Source organism: Ambystoma mexicanum, chromosome 4p, assembly GCF_040938575.1.
Source record: "Ambystoma mexicanum isolate Mex_15411 chromosome 4p, UKY_AmexF1_1, whole genome shotgun sequence".
Lineage (NCBI taxonomy): Eukaryota > Metazoa > Chordata > Amphibia > Caudata > Ambystomatidae > Ambystoma > Ambystoma mexicanum.
The window spans coordinates 215,537,195-215,557,641 of record NC_090927.1 but is presented as its reverse complement, the minus strand read 5'-3'; positions in this window follow the sequence as shown (position 1 = coordinate 215,557,641).

The following is a 20,447-nucleotide window of genomic DNA, read 5'->3' as shown; positions in this document are numbered from 1 at the left end:
AATACCTGCTGCTTCCTTGTATCTATTCAGAATTGCTTATTGGTGGGTTGAGGAATATTGCAGGGGGAAATCCTAATCTAAGTGCTATCTTTTCAAACAAGCCAAAAGTGTTCTTTTCTCTGATGTTTTATATTTGGTGTTGCAAAAAGTGAATTTAACTGCCTTACATATCTTTTTATTTATTATTGTCACCACATTGGTGATTGCTGCCCCTTATTCACAAGTATACATTTGATTTGAATTTTAAATAGATAAATAAAGATCACCTTTACCAATCGCCCTGATTCATGGTCCACTGTGAACTGGGGTATTTTGAGAAGGTGTGTGATATAAGTGGTATATCACTCAGAATATTGAACCTATAGACATAATAAAATAAGCATTTCAGCTGTGGGCTGTATACTAGGCTGAGACCAGGGTATCTCTCCTGATTGAAATACTTAACACCTGTGCTTTGTTAAGGAGCGTGAGCAGGGGGGCCTCATCATGGGTCACAGGGGGGCTCCCCAATGTTTTACTATGCCACTGAGTGAGCTCTGCTCACTTTGAATGCATTACAGTGTGATGTGAATGGTTGAGAGGGACCGTACACTTGACCAGGACCCTGCTCTGGTGCAACACAGTTTAATAAAATAAGCTTTGGACACAGAGTCTCAGAAGTGAGAGAGCAATGGAGTGGTCCACCCCTCCCCATTCAAACTCCTTCTTGGAAAGGGTTTTGTGGAAGCTTCATTCACAGGCCAGTCCTGGGGGTAGAGGGGAAATTGAATAACGCACCTCACACTTAGAGCTCTGAAAATCATAGATGCATTGAGCCCCAATCTTGAGGGAAGTGCAGCCCTCCCTAAAGCTCATCCCGCTAAAAAGATTGAAGAAGAGTCATGTATATTTGGCTCTGGGTAGTGGGGGACAACATGTGGTTGCTTGTCACATAACTTAAAGATAAATGCACACAGAGACAGATGGCCTCAGCTTACACCCCCACAATATCATTCTTCTATCGTAGTGATAGCTGACTCATAGATACATTTAAAACCAAGGAATTTTGTTGATATTAAATCCTGGTCAATGATTTAATTTTCAGGCCTTGCTCATGCAGCATTTTGCTCCTGGGTAAACAGTCAGCGCACGCCTCTCCAGGTCAGTGCTTTTTTGGCTTGTTTAACACATCAATGCCACAGATATTAAGTACTTCTGTGTCCATTGATCTATAGATGGTTCATACACTGTCTGTAGCCTGCGTTAGAGATTTCGGTTACCCTGTTAAAAGTAATTCTTTATGTAGTAATGAAAAAGAAAAGAATGCAGAACTCAGCGCCATCAAGATGTGTGTATGTTTAATAGTATTGCATATTCACACACTGAATGCGAAGCCCATGTACGATAACATGTTTCGGCTCTGCTGAGCCTTTTTCAAATCTGGGCTACACAATGTTCAAAACAAATCACCATCAGGATATTACACAGTATAATCAATATAAATCGTGCAAAAACAAAACATTAGTACGTAAATCGTTTTTGAAATCATATCGCGCGGGTATTATTCCATCATGCCGCAATATGAAAGTAAACATCATAGTATTAAAAAATGTGACAAGTGGACAGAAAAACAAGGATGGGTGAAAGGGAGGATACAAGGGTGTAGAGAAAAGCATACACATCATAAATGTATATTATTTCAAAAGATCAAAAGACAAAAAGTCAAAACAAAAGAGAAAGGATTGAGAAATTAGTCATTGTTGAATAGTTGTTGAATAGTTGGTAATGACTTAGTTCATACTGGTCCACTGATCGGTGTGATATTCCAAAACTAAATCCATTGGTTCTCCTTACCCATAGTTGCATGTAAACAATCCATAGGACTGTTGTCCCTGTAGTAATAACAGGGTAAGATCCCCAAAATCAAGTCTGAAATTAAGTAAAAGTAAAAACAAAATTGTAGTAGTGTAAAAATACACTTGCTGAACTAGACCACAATACACAAAGGAAATTCTCTTTCTCATCCAGCGTACCTATCAAGTGTTGTCATACGGAAACTTCAGAACTTCCCATGGCATAATACTTTCCTTCTAGCAACTCTAGATGTGAAGGACTTTATACTTCTATTCAGCACAAATGGGCTATGATTGACTACACTTTCAGGAATTAATCAGCTTCCTACTATAATCACGTTCAGATGATCAAGGAAATGTTGCAGCTTACATTTGATGTTAATGTGTTTACTTTCGATAACAAGGTATAACAACAAACCAAGGGAGTGGCCATGGGCACCAAGTATGCCCCAGCCCTAGCCAATATATTCATGGGCATGTTAGAAGACAGAGCAGTTTACCCGGAACCGTTCTTCAGAGATAAAATCAAGTTATGGACACGGTACATTGACAATGTTTTTTGCATTATTGATGGGAATATCGATGATTTCCAGGACTTTGTGACATTGTTAAATCTGAACTGTTTCGACATACAATTCACAGGAGAGTGCAATCAACATGAAATTAATTTTTGGGATTTGACAATACACTCTGACGGCCACAAATTACAGACATGGACATTTAGGAAACCAACCGAAGTGAATTTGACGCTTCATGCTAACAGCTGTCATTTTCATCCCACAATACACAATATACCATTTGGTGAATATATTAGAGCGTGACGCAATTGCCAACATGAAACAAAATTTGAAGAGGAGTGTATCCTATTACAGCAATGCTTCAGAAAAAGAGGTTACTCGGAAAAATCCATAAGAACGGCTTATAAAAAAACTAAACGTATGAAGCAACAAGACACTTTGGAGCATCGACAATTGGTCAATTCAGAGTCAAGTATGGCGATAAGTTTCATTACTCAATATTGCTCTGATCATCAGAAGATTCGCAAAATATTGAAAAAACATTGGTACCTATTGAAACTGGATGATCACATTTGCAAGTTCGTGGGTGACCACCCACGTATGATTTACAGAAGAGCAAGTACCCTTAAATCTATTCTCAGCCCATCTCTTCTACCAGACATCCCAAAGGATGATCGAGGCACATGGTTACATAAGAAAGAACTCGGTTTCAGGAAATGTGGCACATGCCCTCAACGCAAATATGCACATGATCATGCAACTGATTTTGAAGACATCAATGGTAAACATTGGACCATCAAACAAGGGATTAATTGCAAGACCATATTTGTTGTCTATGGTATTATTTGTCTTTGTAAAAGAATGTATAGGTGTGTCCTGAGGAAGGATCACTACTGCTCTTCACGCTTCACTTCAGCTACGTGGACAGTGGATGGTGTTTTTCTGCAGTCCTCTTTTCATTTCTACTGAAATTGCAAGGACTTCCTACTTAAACACCGCACAGGCGCGGAGTGAGGGGCTGTGTGCGAAGCAGTGTGTCCGGTGTCAGGTGTCAGGAGACGGGTGACGGTAAGAGGTTCTTCGCCTGAAGTGAGTGTCTCCCTACTTGCACTTGTACACACTTGAACTCAGTTTGAACACACCTAATTAAACTCAAGCTTCGAATTTTCATGGCGCCTCTTTCCCCAACAGAAGACGACGTAAGCCGTCGCCTCCGCAGTAGCAAACTCCCTCCAGAACAACTGGAAGACCAACAGAATGGTAGGGAGGGGAGGAATTGCATAACAGGGAAAGGCGTCACCACAGTACCTGTGCAGCTAATCACGGAAAACACCATCATATCCTCTGCTTGCCCACCCACTTTGACTCCCCCGCTTTTGGGGAAATCGCTCTTGGGCTCGAACCCACGCATCTCGGTGGGCAAAGATTACGTGGTCCCCCGCACAAATGATCTTTCATCTTCAAGTTTGGCCGTGGGCCGGGACGGCGATGAGAAGGCAGAAGCGCCTCCCCCAAAGAAGCGCTTCTCTCCTACAAGACCAGTGGGTCCACCGAAACTTGCAACGAGCATAGCCCCCGGCCGTTCTACGGTCTCGACGAGTGACTCCTTGCCGGAGACTGTCGGAGGACAGTCACGACAGGAGTCCAAACGGCCGGGTGCAAAGCTCTTGTTGCGATCTACTGAGGATATCGACGCCGAATCGGATATTTGAAACAGGAGTGCGCTTCCATGCCGTAATTCGGAAGTCCGGTATGGGCGACTCCAACATACAGCTGACAGCGCTGTCTACGCAAGGGAAAGTTACCACAGCCCAAATCCATCAAAGCACAACTCTACAAACAGATCTTCTAAAGCAGCAAAAGCAGCAGAAGCAAAAAATCACACCTTTCAGAAATAGTTCCAATGACTCTTGGGTCACGGACATCGAGGACCAGCTGTCCTCTCCAACTGGGCGATCAGATGCAGATTCAGTGTTTGAAGTATCGCATGGGGAGATCTCCCCTCATGAAGTATCGGCAACAGAACAGACTGAACTACTGAATCAAACCTCATCCAATGACAAGATTATGACAGGCACAGACCCAACGCAGGGCGCTTCAGCCTCAAAAGCGGATGCCTGTGCCTTAGCCTTAGGCGAAGCCCTGCCGAGACCAATGGCGTCACAGACCACAGCTCCAGCAAATTCGGACTGCGCCCCAAAGATTCTGCTTACAAAAGGGAAAATCAAACTGAAATCCAGGTTGGAAAAACCACAGTCAAAGAAACCGCGAAAAGTACCTGGTAAAACACATGGGGGCACCAAATGTTTGGCTAACCCATTGATCTCTACATCTTTGAAAGAATATTTCACAAAACAACACAAAAGAAAATTAGACCAGGATTGTGACCCTTCGGATGCGGAAATATTGGAGGCCATTAAAGATCCTTCCCCAAGATCAAAAGCTTGAAATATCGACGCAAACCCTCATGGATCACTTCCAACTCAAAAACCCTATGGGCCCCCGGCTAAAAGTACAGATCAAAGTCTAGAGATAGAGAGCATTGTACCTCGGCATAGCAGCAAGCATACGGAAATAGAGAGCCGCCAGATTGAAAAGAGCAATGGCCACGAATCCAGCGAACCATTATTAGAGATCGTAGACACCAAACTTACGCCCGAAGGAGTGATCGCCCAAATCCCGGGCGCCCCAATAAAAGACAGATTAAGGCTGGACTCTAAGACAACTCAATCTGCAGACCACCACGCATGGACACGTCCACATATCCAAGGAAATTTCTGCAGACTGTCGGGGGAAACCTCATCAGTCACCCAAGAAAAAATTACATCTTCAGAGAGAAGGTCCCTGGAAAGATCAATACAGTCACAAAACGAAAGAGGCCTCAACACCCCGCCTAAAACTAGGCGGTTGAGTGAAATTTTAAGTATGGCAGAAAACTAAACTCCATTTGATGTCAATCATGTTGGCCCTCACAATAGCCTTAAATCCATTTGGCAAGCTCTATGAGTCAATCCATGAGGCCCTCAAAGACAATACCTCAAAGATAAGCTCCATGAGTGAAAAACTGACTTTCATTGAAGGATACCTAACTGCCGTCGAACGCAACTCAAACAGGATTGAAATGAACTTAGAAGAAAAAATAGACAAAATAGGAGCCGCTTTGCTGAAAAATAGAGCCAATCTGGACCAAGCCTCTAATTCATCTCTATCAAAATCTACTCAGACCTCAGAAATTGAGAAGCTCAAAGACTTGGCCCCAATCTTTGCAAAACCACCCAAAAAAAATTCCTTGCCAACGTCAACCCAGGACACTGCAGTCCGGCCCTCTGGAAACGCAAAGGGGATAAAGGAAAAAAATCCGGCCAATACCTGCATGCAAGAAAAGTTGAGTGAAGCCAACTCCCTATCAGGCCCTAGCCTTACAGGCTATTCAGCACCTAAGCAATGGATCAATAGTACTCTAGAAATTAAAAAAATCCAAGAAAAAAAGGGGCCAGTCTTGGTACTGAAACCGAGTGGCGATTTAGATCCCTCTAAGGAGCTGCTGGACATCTCACAACATCTTGACGTCGAAGTAGTGACTCCTTCATCAGCAGGCCACTTAAGGGCCTCTTCCGAGTCTTCCCAAACAACTTCCAACTCACAAATGACGGGTGTCGCTCAGGATGGGATGAATTATATGGAGGAAGACCCCCCAGCCCGCACCCATAGACGACGATCAAATTCTCCAAGTGCCGGTCTAGAAGCACTTAAAGAACTAAAGAAAAGGGGAAGGTCACCCATACAGAGTTCTGACAGGGAAACCAATGGAAGATCCGAACAAACATATCGACATGGCAGGCATAGAGTCTCACCCCCTAAGGTGGCTTCGAGAACAAATGAGGCGGTAGCCGAGAAGATTCATAAACTGGACAAATCGTCACTCTTCGAAGTGGAGCAGATTTCAGCAAAAGACAGTTACCTAGTACTTAATCGTAGGACCGTGCTAAAACTACTGGGGAAAGTCAAAACACTCCGACATTTAACATCCGACGGCTTTATACTTCTCGAGCCCTACCACCGAGAGCACAGAGCCAAAGCATACCTCCACTTAAGAAATACTGCGATAAGGGAAATTTCCGCTGAAGTAACTAAAGACCTCCAACATCTAGGTCTAAAGATTCAACAGTTACAGAAGCCCAAGGCAGCCCATGTGCCTGATGGAAGGGAAAAAAGGGGCACCTCGAGGCATCGCCGTCCAAAATCCTTTGCAATGGATCAATCTTATGAACCGAGATGGTTAGTTCTTAGGAAAAGACGGGAAGACGAACGGTCGAGACTGTATGGTGACCACCCAAAAACTCAGACCGGTGAAAACCACGTATCATTGGACTCAGTACAAAGAAACGTGGAGAGCATTCAAGAATTATCCAGAAAGAAACACCTGCATCCAAATCATGGAAGTGGTTTTCGGATACCTTTTCACGTACTCAGAAGAAATAGCAACGACCCCCGTGTTCCCCTGCCACTAGGAGACAGACTGAGAATCCATCAAATCAGCCAAAGAAAGTCCTCTCCAAATGGCATCATGGAACACTAGAGGCTATCGCCACCTAACCAGACCCAGTGAGGTAAATTTGGGCTCTTTTGACCTCATTTCTCTACAAGAAACTTGGCTTCTGGATAAGCCGTTGTTAGACGGTTTCGTAATCGAAGTCTCTCCGGCAACAAGGTCCAGCGTGATCCCATCACAGAGGGATACGGCATGCTTGTTACACAAACCACATGGTGTCACCATGACCATTACCTAGACTGTTGGGCGCAGACAGAATTGGCGATAATCAACTTGTACTGGAACCCTGAGAGAACAACAATCAAAGACTTCTGCAACTCCATAGCCAATACTATTGATGAAATCACAGTTGACCGGAAAGGTCCCAAACATGATAATATGTGGAGACCTGAACGCTAAATGTGGAGTTGCAACATCAAGTGGACGAGACCAGATGTTAGGACCCCAGATGGACGAAAGAGGTAAAGCATGGTCGGAGTTAACAAAGTCTAGAAAGCTCTTTAACGTAGCGTCACACCAAGATCACAGAAGCCAAATTCCAACTTGCGAAAGGTCGGGTGCCTCAGCCACCTTGGACTACATCTACATCACGGAAGGTCTGATCCACCATTTTGTAGAATTCACAGTGCGGAAAACTATTGAAAGTGACCATAACCTCCTTCAGCTGTCATGGGGTGGAGGGAAACAGAAAAGACACTACTATCTTTCCAATGTGGAGTCTAATAAACAACAAAACCGACTCCGACTAACATCTGAAAATGTAAAATCCTTCAAGGACAACCTAATGAATGAACATGTCTGTACAAGTAGTGGCTCAGCAGAAGCAAGACCCGAGTACACGTCCCTATTAGTCGCTTACAAAGTGAGTTTCACCGGCAAAACACAAAATCAGTCAAACCACACCCACATGTTCAATCATGAAGTGGTTGCCAAGCGACAAGAGGTGAGAAAGTTAAAAAGACTAGCAGCAAAGACAGGATCCACCGAATCGTGGATTGCATACCATACAGGCGAGAGGCTCTACAAAACATGGCTCAAGCATCAGCGACAAATTCTATACCAGAACGACGCTGAAGCTATGCTAAACACCTGGGCATCAAGGGACACTAACGATTTTTGGACGCTTCTAAAGAGCATAAACGGCCAAAGCACACTTATGCTTGCGAATTCCGTATCAGAACAAAATTGGATCTCATGCTTTACGGACCTTTACCGGCCACCTCCAACTTTAGTCTTGCAGATGCAATGTGCGTCCGTTGAACCGTGGATAAACTTGGAAAACGTAGAAGACATCTCTAGAGTAATTGGCAACTTAAAATCTTCGAGGGCCCCAGGACCTGATGGGATGACTAATCTGGATCGTAAGAAGCACCCGATCGCCTGGGCACACGCAATTGGTGAGCTCTTCAGATACTGCCACAAGCTGAGGCAAGTTCCAAAAACTTGGACAGAAGCAGTCCTGGTCCCGATTTTCAAAAAAGGGGACAAAAGTTGCCCAGCAAACTACAGGCCTATAGCGCTACTAGATATTATTGGCAAAATCTTTGCAACCCTCTTGCTACGTCAGTTCAAAGAGTGGGCCACTAATTCGCCAGCAGCAGATGTCTTTCAAACTTGCTTTCTAAAAGGTGCAGGTACAATGATAAACCTCCTAATTCTTAACGTCATTAAAGCGAAAGTGAAAAGAGGCGCTCCGAAGGTCTACATGGCGATGGTAGACCTGTCACAAGCATTTGATTCGGTGGACCGATCCAAACTATGGTCAAAACTTGCATCTTGGAACTGTCCGGGCCCTCTACTTGGCCCAATTATGGTGCTCCGCACATCAACATCTTAATGGGTGCGCCTAAGTCTGCAAGGGATCCTCTCAGAACAGATTTATACAGAACGAGGAGTAAAACAGGGCTGTCCTTTGGCCCCTGCCCTGTTCATAGCCTTTATCGGGGACTTTCAGGAATCTGAAAAAACATTAAAAGCATTTCCGCCAAAATTGGGAACAAGTAAAGTGTCAAGACTATGTTATGCCGATGACCTGATTTTGATGGACCAGACGGCAATAGGTCTACAACGGCAACTAACCAACCTATCTGTATACATGAGAGACAATAACTTACAAATCAACAAAACAAAAAACAAAATTCTGGTCCTATCCAAAACAACAAACAAACACCAGCCAAACATCTCCTGGTTTCTTGAAAAAACAAAAATTGAAGTGGTCAATGAATATAAATACCTAGGAGTGATGTTAGACAACACATTGAAAGAAAATGCTCTCCAAAATTCTCTTTGGGCAAAAATGAGAAATCTGACAGCACAAATACGAGCAGTCAACAAAAGATTTGGGAAATTTCCATGGAGCCCAGCTCTGCAGTTCTATAAATCGAAAGTAGTTCCAGCGATTACTAATGGGAATGCGTCAAACTTAACTCTGCCAGCTGAGTTCTGGACCCAGTTGGAAGGATTTCTATGGAAATCGGTGCTGGGCTTGCCTAAATCAGCTCAAATTTCAGCGATTATGCGTGACCTGGGCTTAACATCCCTAGCCTCTGGGGTGATGCAAAGTGCCTCCCAACTCTACAGAAAAATACTGATGCCAAATTCAATCCCTATTTTCCAGATCGTAGCCTCTGAAATCAACAAAGGGTCCTGCAAACCTCTAACTGACTGGGTCAAGAAAATCCAAGCCAAATTAGAAGAAGTAGCTTGCAACGAAGAAACCCTCATTTCAAATCCGAGCCGAGTAAAAACTAAACTACAACAACAAGAATGGATCAACACAAACGCTAAAATCGAACTGTACAAATCCTTAAAGCACCTCCCTGCTTCTCACAACCAGTTAAAGGAGCCCCTAAAGTACTGCGAAAAATTCCCAGAGAAAGACTTAAGAAAAACGTACATGCGCGCTCGTCTGAACTTGCTCCACACGAGGGAAATTTTGGGTACCAGAGCGCTGTCACCTACATCAAACTGTCGGTTGTGTGGAGTCCAGGATCAAATAGAAACACTCCTCCACCTCCTCATGTCGTGCCAAGCTCTAGCGTTCCAAAGACAAGCTTACATGACACCACTCATCAAGCAGCCGTCGATACTGGAGGAAGAAACATGCTGGCTCAGGCTGATAGCAGGGGACTCCGCCAAATGGTCCAGGACAGCAGCCAAATTCTTGAAGGTGGCCTTGAACAAAGCAAATGCACCAGAAACCAGTGCGCTTCCCGCTGTCCTCTTGTCTGGGTCCTTAGAAAACCAGGGAACTTCGTAAACCCAATGAAGCAACTAAACTAGAAGTGGTGTCGCTAATGTAGCTTATAAACAGTAAAAAAGAAAGACTTGAATTAATGCAGGAACTTGATTTTTGTAAAACCCATACAGGCTAAAACAATAAAAGAATAAATAATAAAAAAGAATGTATATAGGCAGCACTAAAAGACATCTGAGAATCAGAATACGAGAGCATCTGGCTAAAATTGGTAGCCAGGACCCATCGATCCCACTAGCTGAACTTTGGCAGAAGATGCACCAATTGTATAATAAATCGGAGATCAGATTCATCGGTTTACAACAAGTGACTCTGAACAAAAGAGGTGGGGATAGGTTAAAAGTACTGAGACAAGCCGAAAGCAAGAGCAATCTGCTACTTCAATTCGACAATCACAGGTCTTAACAGTGACAGTGAGATGGTGTCATTCCTGTAATGTCAGCCCATTGCAACATAGCAATTTAATCTTTTAGTATCTTCAGTATTCAACGAGTTAATAGGTCGTATCACCCTGCCCGAAGTTTTACATAACAGGTGCACTGTCAGTATCCTTATTGGAATGTTTTAATACAAGGTTATTTCTAAACCGATCACTGTATCCAGGTTGGACCCCATTTTAACGATATTTCAAGTCACGATTAGGCATGAGCCCGTGTCAGGATGTTAATTTAATGTGGATAACAATATATTTAATTTTTGATTCTTTATGGGTTTGAACTCGTACCAAGTGATTGGTCTAAACACAACATTCTAAATATGTAAATCAGGGTAGTTATTTCATCTGACCAGCGGATATGGCTCTTTTCGGCCTCAGAGACCATTTAATAATGGCGACCGCTTTTTCCAAGATGGACGTCAGCCAATGGCGCTTGAAATGCGGCGGACGTTACTACAACGTGCCCCCCGATGCGGATTGCCATGGCAACGTGACTCTTGTTGTCATGGTCACTGTGCACTACACAGCTATTAAGATGGCGCATGAAGCTGGCACTGTATTCCTTGCTGACGCGTGTGACTGTTTGTGAGAAACAGGTAAGCTCAGGAGGCCACATTCATTGATTCACATTTGTGCATATTCTGACGATTACAATGCATAGCACCGAAACGTTGCTTTTACTCCTCATAAAATAAGGTAACACGGGCTCAGGGTTTTGTTATGTGTAAAGACACTGCATCAGCTTGGTCGTTGCTTTGGACTACTTCCAGCACGCATACAGAATGAAACATATCCTATTGCATAGACGCATTTGGAATCGAGTTACTCTAAACAAGAGGGTTATTTAGAACTCGGCATGATGGTACTTGAGACCATGTTTAAATCATATGCTCTGCACTTTTTAGTTTACGGACACTGTTACATAATTGGAATTTACATCACCAAGAGACATTGCAACACCTGATACGTACGCTGGATGAGAAAGAGAATTTCCTTTGTGTATTGTGATCTAGTTCAGCAAGTGTATTTTTACACTACTACAATATTGTTTTTACTTTTACTTAATTTCAGACTTGATTTTGGGGATCTTACCCCGTTATTACTACAGGGACATCAGTCCTATGGATTGTTTACATGCAACTATGGGTAAGGAGAACCGATGGATTTAGTTTTGGAGTACCACACTGGTTAGTGGACCAGTACGAACTAAGTCATTACCAACTATTCAACAATGACTAATTTCTCGATCCTTTCTCTTTTATTTTGTCTTTTTGTCTTTTGATCTTTTGAAATAATATACATGTGAATGTAACTATTGATGAGCATATTTTAGAATTTTCTTTTTTTAACTCATCATTCCTTTATTTGTAAATAATTGAAATTGTTGTGCATTTAAGTATTTTGAAAATGTGTGATGGGAATGCACATCATGATGACTGAAAATGAAAACTATGTATTTTAATGAACCAATTTTCTAGAAAAGCTTTTGTTTTGAAAGGTTAAATTATTTTGACCAACCAAAATAAAATTAAAAAAATAAAAAAAAAATATATATACATTTATGAAGTGTATGCTTTTCTCTACACCCTTGTATCATCCCTTTCACCCATCCTTGTTTTTCTGTCCACTTGTCACATTTTTTAATACTATGATGTTTACTTTCATATTGCGGCATGATGGAATAATGCCCGTGCGATATGATCTCAAAAACGATTTACGTACTAATGTTTTGTTTTTGCATGATTTATAATGATTGTACTGTGTAATATCCTGATGGTGATTTGTTTTGAACATTGTGTAGCCCAGATTTGAAAAAGGCTCAGCAGAGCCGAAACATGTTATCGCTACCTCCACACTGGGTACCTTACTCGTATTTACTGTTACTGTTGCTCTGTAATTGTCGTAAACTAGGGCTTTTTCTCCCCTTGCAGGACTCTCAAACTTAGGTGGCCTCCACACTGGGTACCTTACTCGTATTTACTGTTACTGTTGCTCTGTAATTGTGGTAAACTAGGGCTTTTTCTCCCCTCGCAGGACTCTCAAACTTAGGTGGCCTCTACACTGGGTACCTAACTCGTATTTATTGTTACTGTTGCTCTGTAATTGTGGTAAACTAGGGCTTTTTCTCCCCTCGCAGGACTCTCAAACTTAGGTGGCCTCCACACTGGGTACCTTACTCGTATTTACTGTTACTGTTGCTCTGTAATTGTGGTAAACTAGGGCTTTTTCTCCCCTCGCCGGACTCTCAAACTTAGGTGGCCTCTACACTGGGTACCTTACTCGTATTTACTTTTACTGTGCTCTGTAATTGTGGTAAACTAGGGCTCGCCGCTTCATTCCTGTCCACTTGCTCTCCTCTGCCTTCCCCGCCCCCCACTCCCTCCTTATTCCATGGTGCTCTCTATCTCTCCTATCTTCTCTAACTGCTTCTGAAGTGACTATCCTGTTTAGTTTAAAAAGGATATCCTGGTCTCCAACCCAGGCCTCCCTATCGCTGACACCTACACCAGTGCCTCTTCCAAGGAAACTCTTACTGACATCCTCTTTTTCGTGCCTCCCCCTGACCAATGGACCCTTCATATGGTCTCTGTGCTCTCTCCCTTCTCCTCTTCTCCCATTAATAGTGGCACCCGTTGGGATGTCCTCTTGGCCACCTTCCGTTCCTCTAAGGCCATCATTAATGTCTACGCTAATGGGACCGTCTTGGTCCAAGGCCCTTAGGCCAACCTCCACCTCTTTGATAGACGCTTCCTGCGCCTCATCAACTTCCTTTCCTCTCCTGCTGTCCCCTCTTCCCTGTCCTCGGCTACCTTGCCTCCACCCTCTCACCCTGCCCTCTCTCTGGCTCCTTCTTCTTCAATTCCACAGGGCGTACCTCTGATCTGTACCCCTCCCCGGAAATCCTTCAAGGATGGCAACCTTCTCCACATTGCCACTCTCAACTCTCGCTCTGCCGTCAAACATTCCTCCGATATCTGTCGCCTTCTTGAGGAAGTGGACCTTGACATCCTCGGTCTCACTGAGACATGGTTCACGGCCAGCTCTGTCACCAGCTTTGACACACTCCTACCTGACAGTTACAAGATCCTCTCCTTGCCCAGGCCCAACCGTGCTGGGGGGGGTGTGGCCCTTGTCTTCCCTGAGTGGATTCCTGCCACTGTCAGTCCTACGCAGCCCTACTCCTCCTTTGAATGCCTTCTCTGCCGACTCTCTCTCTCTCTTAGCCATTCCCTTACCGTGGCTACTATCTATCGGCCACCTGGCCAAATTTCCGCCTTCCTCTCTGAGTGGGCTGACCTCTCCTCCTCACTCCTGTCCTTAACCACTCAACTCCTCTTTCTTGGAGACTTCAATATCCACCTTGATGCCTCCTGTCCTCCCTCTGGACTCTTTCGCGACCTCTGCGACTCTCTCTCACTCTCTATTCTCCCGTCTGGGCCGACCCATTCTGCAGGGCACACTCTCGATGCTCTGATCTTTTCTGACCTTCCCCTCTCTGTCCCTCTCTCCACTCCTCTCTCCTGGAGTGATCACTTTCTCCTATCCTCCCACCTCACCCTCCCTACCCCACAGGCAAAGCCACCCTCATCACTGCCACCCACCTTCGCGGTCATCCGACCCATGAAGCGCGTGTCAGTCGAGGCTTTCGCTACCACCTTCTCGCCCCCTCACCCCCCTTCAGCTGACTCCCACCCTGACACAGCCCTCTCTACTCTCCACTCTGCTATGTCTGATACCCTTGATATCCTTTCCCCTGTCATGAGGATCCGCCTGAAGCCCAAAGCCAAATGTAACTCCTGGTGTGACTCAGATCTCGTCGCCCTTAAACGCAAGTCCAGGGTGGCAGAGAGGAAATGGCGTGCCTCATGTTCATCCTCTGACAAACTGGCCTGCCGCCTGCTCCAAAGGCAATACCGGCTCTCCGTTCTCACTTAGAAGAGAGCCCTTATCCAAGCCTGCATCTCTGCGGCATCTAACAATTCGGCCGAACTCTTTAAAATCTTCAAGGAGCTGGTCAACCCTGCCGCAGTCTCCACCTCTTCTGTCCCCTCCCAGACCCTCTGCACGGCACTGGCCTCTCACTTCATTTCAAAAACTCAGGACATCCTGTCCTCACTCTCCTCCTATCACTTCCCCCCCTCTATTCCCTGCTCTCCCTCTGGCCCTTCTGCAGCCACCCCTCCTCCCTCCTTCTCTGCCTTTCCCCTTTTTTCTGCTGACGAGGTATCGAGACAAGTCCGATCTATGAAAGGCTCGTCAAAACAGGTCCACCCCTGTTCCTCCAAAACTATCAAGGACCACATCGACTCCCTGGCCCCTGCCCTGGCTGACTTCTGCAATCACTCCTTCGCCTCTGGAGTCTTCCCATCCCCCCTCAAGCACTCCCTTGTGCACCCCCTTCTTAAGAAACCCTCTTCCGACCCCTCCTGCCCAGCTAACTATCACCCAATCTCTATCACTCCCTTCCTGGGCAAGCTCCTGGAGAAACTGCCCATCTCCCAGCTTATTCTCCATGCTGAATATGTTGGTAGTCTTCATGACCATCAGTCTGGCTTCAGAGCTGCCAGAAGCACAGAAACTGCTCTCCTGAACATCCGTGCGGACCTGCTCTCTAACCTTGAGTCTAACACCCCTTGTGTCCTCATTTTGCTCGACCTCTCTTCTGCCTTTGACACTGTCAACCACACCATCCTGCTCAACCGTCTCCGTGATAATCGGGTATCACTGGTCAGGCTCTGGCATGGCTGACCTCCTTCCTCTCCAATTGACCCTCCCAGGTCCAACTGGGTTCCTTCCTCTCTGACATCTTTTTCTCTACCTGAGGTGTCCCCCAGGGATTTAACCTCTCCCCCTGGCTGTTCAACCAGTATCTGGCACTTCTGGCTCACCGCATCACCGCTCTCTGTGCCAACTTTCAGTGCTACGCGGATGATACCCAGCTCATTTTCAGGCTAACCTAGGCCTCCTCTTCCCCTTCCCTCATCTCTGACTGTCTCTCTGCTATCCAGGAATGGTGTGCCGCCAACGACCTCTGCCTTAATGCTAGTAAGACTGAGATTCTACTTATCGGCACGCCCACTCCCTCCTTCCCTGCAGCTCTCTGGCCGGCCTCCCCGGGCCCTCTTCCTGTGCCTACCTGCAAGGCAAAAAACCTTGGGGTAATCTTCGACTCCACACTCCCTTTCTCTCCTCACATATCTGACGTCTACAAGAAGGCACACTACCAGCTACACCTCCTCAGGGGTATCCTTCCTTTCCTCTCCTTCCCCCAGAAGCTCACTGTCTCCAGAGCCCTGGTTCTCTCGAAGCTGGACTACTGTAACAGCCTCTATCTAAATCTTCCTGCCTCTACTCTCTGCCCTTTGCAACTCATCCAGAACAGAACTGCGAGACTTGTCCTTGGCCTCAATACCAGGGACCGTATCTCTCTAGGACTGAAATCACTACACTGGCTCCCAGTGGCTGCGAGGATTAAGTTCAAAACCCTCTGCATTGTCCACAAAGCCTTTTGGGGCCTGGGGCCAAAATACCTTCAACTCACTCTTCCTAAATATCTTCCTTCTCGAGCTCTTCGCTCATCCGCCTCCAACTCCCTCAGGGTCAGTCGCTTCTCCAAGCAACGAGTTGGGGTAGATCTCTCTCCACAGCAGGGTCCTCCCTCTGGAACAGCCTTCCTGCCTCCCTGAATCTTGCGGAGAACCATCTCCGGTTTCGGAAGCACCTCAAAACCTTCCTCTTTGCCTCCGCTTTCTCTCCCTCTCTCCCCTGCTAAAATCACTGAACCTGCTCTGAATCTGCTACTGGGCCACTTACCGATCTCGGTCCTTGGCCCAGCCACTCTTCCCTGCACTGCCTACCTGCACTACGGGACTGTCTCTGTATCCTACAGCCCCTTCTCCCGGCACTTACCTTGCACTTGCCACCAGCTGGCCCTATTATTTATCTTGTATTCTACTAACCATGTACTGCACTGTCCTTTCACTTGCCACCAGCTGGCCCTATTATTTATCTTGTATTCTACTAACCATGTACTGCACTTTCCTTGCACTTGCCACCACCTGGCCCTATTATTTATCTTGCATTCTACTAACCATGTACAGCACCTTTCTCCCCTCTCCCCTTCCCCTTGCACTTTTCCCAGTCCCCTTACCCTTGCACTTGCACGATCTGAATGACACCTGGCCTAGTAGGATCGTTGTCTGTCTCCCCTTGTCCCCCGCTGCCTCGTCGCGCCTTGAAACACTTGCATATAGGCGCGTTACAAATGCCATATCATATCATATCATACATGGGCTTCGCATTCAGTGTGTGAATATGCAATACTATTAAACATACACACATCTTGATGCCGCTGAGTCCTGCATTCTTTTCTTTTTCACACTGTTTATGGTGACGGTTAGGCTTTTTTTACCGTCTGGATACAGTAACCCACGACATCCCTGAATGTACTTTATGGTTTCAAAGATACTGCACCGTATTCTCAACCTAAATCGATATTAATCCAAGGGATTGAAAGGTGTCGCCCTTCAGAGCAACTCATATTAAAGCCACTTTTTTTAATTCATTATGTATGTTGTACATATAGACTCCATGTCGAATCTGGAAAATGACATTCTCCAAATGTGTGATCGTGGACAAATCTCACTTCTTTCTGTATCTCAGTTCTTATATCTGGCAGAAATGAAAGCACCTGGAAACACAGGTGTTTGACGCATCTGAAGGTCATGTGCCATCGCTTCCTGTGATTTCACTTGGGGGCGGGGTCAAATTACAACACGGCCTGTGATGTCATCAGAGGTCAAGGGCTGTGTGATGTAACTTCCGCTACTCCAGGCATTTTAGTAAAATTATGTCCCTGGGAGGGGCCTTTGCTAAATAAACTCGTACTGGAAGTCATTGAAATCTAATCTACACAAGACTGGCATTATATGGGAAAAAAGAAGCAAGTTTGCTATGGAACAATTTTGTTTAGAAAGATCTGAAGCCAGTCATTTGGTTTAGGTAGATCCCAAATAAAGGAGGTTGCAACAATCTATTTTCACCCCAGAGATTGCTCTTGCTGCATGACAAAGATGGTCTTCTGAGAGATATCAGAATATATTATTAAAAAGAACATGGGTGTAATACCATGTTGTACTTATTTATTAACTTCACGTGATGCCATATCAACCCGTCAATCGAAGAGGACTCTCAGCGTTTTTACCTTTGGGAGGATAGGTGAGCTGAGTCAGTTAAAAAGGATGGAGATGGGATGCCGGGGGTGACCTTGTGGCAGTCCTCGCTCAGTCATTTATGGGTGCCAGTGAAGGGTAAATTCATTTCTCTGCAGGAGCTAGAAGCGGCCCTGCAGCTGGGTCCTCTTTCTGTGTTCTCCTATCTGCAATTAAAGGGGGTTCTGACAGTCGAAAAATGAAGAATGGAGAACAGAGATGATTTTGGATTTGCAGAAGGGGTCGAAATATCTCTTTGCTGTATGCATCATTAATAGAGCGTCCTGGGGGTCCATGCAGGATCTATGGGCCAGATAGAAGAGGGATCGGGGGCGGGAAGTGGACCCACAGTTATGGTACGTTATGTGCGCCAGAGCGCATCGGACGTCTGTGGCATGCCAGTATAAGATGTTCTCAGGGGTGAGTGCACTTTGGTGGTGGGCCATAGGGTGAGTGCTAAGTACTAGCACGTGGGGTGCTCATGCAGGGAAGTCAAGGTGTAATCAGGTTTTGGGCTGGGTCAAGGAAGTCGAGGGGTTGGTGCATGCTTTGGACCCCATGCGGATGCTGTTTGGGTTGGAGCAGGTGGACGGTGAGTGCAGGCCCCTTCCTCATGGTATTACTCAAAGTGACCTTTTACAATTGACCTGTTGCACAATTGACCTTATTATAGTGGTCCTAATTGACCTTCTGCACAATTGACCTTTATATTATTTTAGTTATTTTATATATGTATTGGCTTCGTTTTGGATTATAAATAATATAAGGGGATTGGGTGGGGGGGGTTGCAGGGGTTTTTGGATTGGGTGGAGGGGTTTGCGAGGGGGTTAACCCCTGCATATATGTCCGAATTGACCTTCTAAATTAGGTCAATTCTCCTGAGGTAAATTCTCCCAGGTCAATTGTGAAAAGGTCAATTAGTATACCACCTTCCTCATATGGTGCATGTTTTGCCGTTAGCAGCCCGGCCATGTTTGACTATTTCTTAGAAAAGGGCTCAGTTGCCAGCGGTTATAGGGTGGTGTAGGAAAGCCAGGGATGTATATTTGATGGAAAGGCTCACAGCGGTGCTGCATGGCAAAAGTGCACTCATGAAAATGCAGTGGATGGGGTTCCAGACTAAGTACGGAGAACCCTGAGCTTTGAGACATGTGTAGGTGGAGCTGAGTGGGATTTGGGAAGGTGGAAGGGTGTTGCCTCCCTCCCGGGATGTTAGCCCGTGCGGAATGGGAGAGATGAAGGGGTCAATATGAGGTGTCCGCCCTAGGGAGGAGAGGAGGGCGCAGGTTCTCTTGCAATATGTGCTACATGTGCCAATAGTGTGATCATTTAGGTGTTTCTGTGCCCTTCTGGGGGGGAGGGATGGCGGGTGGGGGTTGAATTGGATGATGAAGTGCCGTGAAGCATCTTTCTGTATTTGTTTAAAAATTAATAAAATTAGGAATTTTAAAAAAGGATGGAGATTAATTAGCATATTTCTCGGTGTTTGGTTTGCTATATGTGACCATCTGCCTTGGAGGTTCGCACTTACACCTCCCGTGGCCCCAGTCCGTGTAGCACTCAACATGCCTAACACTTCATCTGCGGCTCAACCATGAGGTCGGACTCCACAGCACTTACCCCCTCTTCCTTGCTACAGTTGCACGTTCTGAATACTCACAAGGCATAGTAGATTCGTCCTTTCTACCTTTCCCCCCCCCCCACGCCTGCTCTTAAATACTGTGTTTTTTAATGTATTTCCCACCCTTGAGACCTCCCTGCCCTGTGGGTGCTTTGAAACAGTATTTTCTTATTGTATAAGCGCCTAAAAATGAATAAATAAATATAATATTCTACATTTGTGAGCAGCTCGTTCTTCAGGCTGTTGACACTCAACCAGTTACTGGTCCTGCAAATGATGGTATATAGGGGGGAGAGTGCTTGTTGAGGAATGTGTAATGTTATCCTAATAGACAGCAATCGAAAGCTTAAAATGGACCAGGGTGTCGCCATGATAGTCAATGTCCACATCTTGTAGAGGGGCATGTAGCAGTTTCAGATATATGTTGAAAAATAGAAGGGAAAGTGCAGACCCCTGAGGGACTATATATGCCGCTTCTACATTGACATTAGACTAATCTAACTGTACCGATTGGTGAGGAACCATGTAAACCATCTTGTTCTGTGGAACAGTTCTGTCAGTAGGGAAACTATCGGACCTTTCACCAGCTCAAAGAAAGCATCTTTCCTGGTAGCCATATGGATAGTGTTTTCTGCCTGATCCATCCCAGTGTTTGGTTGCTCGGCACCTCGAAATGATTAGCATTTGCAACTTCGCACTTAAGAAATCCACAAGTCACTAGTGTGGTGTGAAGAAGTCTCAGGAGTGAGTTCTCTGTTGTCTCATGATTGTCAACACCACCATACAATCACTGAGACACCTCGAAGTGTCAACACCTGCATCACCTGGGAGTTTGCGCCAAAGATAGCACACTTAATAGCAATGGAGAAAGTCCTATGCTCTTGTGGCCCCAGCACGAGTGACCTGAGACCGGCCCTGTCTGTGATCTTGTCCAGATGCATATTCCAAAAGTGGAGCCAAAGGATTTTTTGGACAACAGCTGAGTGGCAGATGACCCGAGAATGGCATGACTCAGAAAAAA